Source organism: Aplysia californica, unplaced genomic scaffold (assembly GCF_000002075.1).
Source record: "Aplysia californica isolate F4 #8 unplaced genomic scaffold, AplCal3.0 scaffold00366, whole genome shotgun sequence".
Taxonomy (NCBI): Eukaryota; Metazoa; Mollusca; class Gastropoda; order Aplysiida; family Aplysiidae; genus Aplysia; species Aplysia californica.
Genome location: NW_004797636.1, coordinates 691,292 through 692,589, shown reverse-complemented (window position 1 = coordinate 692,589; position 1,298 = coordinate 691,292).

Sequence of the window (1,298 nt, the reverse complement as noted above, 5' to 3'; positions counted from 1 at the left end):
CCCAAGTCCCCTCTCCTTCCCGCCACAACCTGGGGGTCAACTCGTTTTCCCTCCTCTCTGTCCTCCAGCCTGGGAAGGCGTGGCACCAGCTTGGCCCCTGGTCATCGAGTGTCCAGTAAGAGGGGTCAACTCCCCCGTTGCCCTCAGGGGGCGCAAACTCCAAAGGCCTTGGAGCGTTTCGCAACCACCCTATGATTTTCCCACAAAGAATCCCCATGGTAGAATCGCGTTAACAAAATTGTCTTCTTGAGCGCTTGGATTGTCTCTTCGAAACCCCCACTCTCTCTCTATCTCTCCTCTCTCTCTCCTCACTGCGCGAGAAAGGAAGACGCGAAGTCTCGAAGGATCTGAAACCCACACAAAATGTTTGGGAACGGAGAACAGAGGCCTGAATGAAGAGGCATGTTGTTTCGGTACTAAACAGTAATTGGCGGGTTGATGGGTGTGCAAACACGGGTGCACAATCACAGTCATTTCATCAGAGTTCGGGGGTTAAACGGCGCGGGGGATGAGGGGTTACAGATGAAGCGGAAGCACTCTAAATAGGCGTCGGAGGAGGGGTAAATCTGTTGTTCGCACGTGTTTGGCTTCACAGCAGTTTGAAAGTTATTAAAACAAATTCGGGGGTGGATTTTCTCCGATTCGCAGTCTTGTAGCAAGACTTTTGACCCATACTGGGATTGAGTTCTCTGTCAAGACGCTTTCAACGCCTGAAGGAAGCCACCATGGGCAAGAGAGATCCCGGGGGACTGTGAATACGACGAGAGGCTATTGCATGTTAGGATGGACCTGGAGGCGGGCAGTCAATGACTTTGTCCTCACACTTCTTTAGGAAGGAAGGACATGAAGGAGAACAGGTGGCTGAAATGACCGAAGGGAGGGGCTCTGTAACTTTTTCACATGGGCAATAATTATTGTTAAATTTCTGTTAAACTAACCATTTCCCCATTTTAATTTCAGTTTTTGTTTTTTTGCTTTTGTGAAATGTGTTTCAAATCTCGGCAGTATAATTCTTGGTTTATCTTGTTTGTTTGTTTATTTGTTTGTTTATTTGTTTGTTTGTTTGTAAGAGCAACGTTTTACATCCCTTTTTAAACAATTAGAGGACAAACGATCAAGGGTAGTCCAAACAAAAATTAAATACTAAGAGAACATGAAGCGATGGGTGAAGGAGAAAACCAGGGAAATATTAAATGAAATGAAGAGCAAAAAAAGAAAAAAAAAAGATAGGTCTGTTTCAGATGTGGCACTTCATAATGATGACAATAACTATATGTGTTTATTTGTTTGTTTGTTTG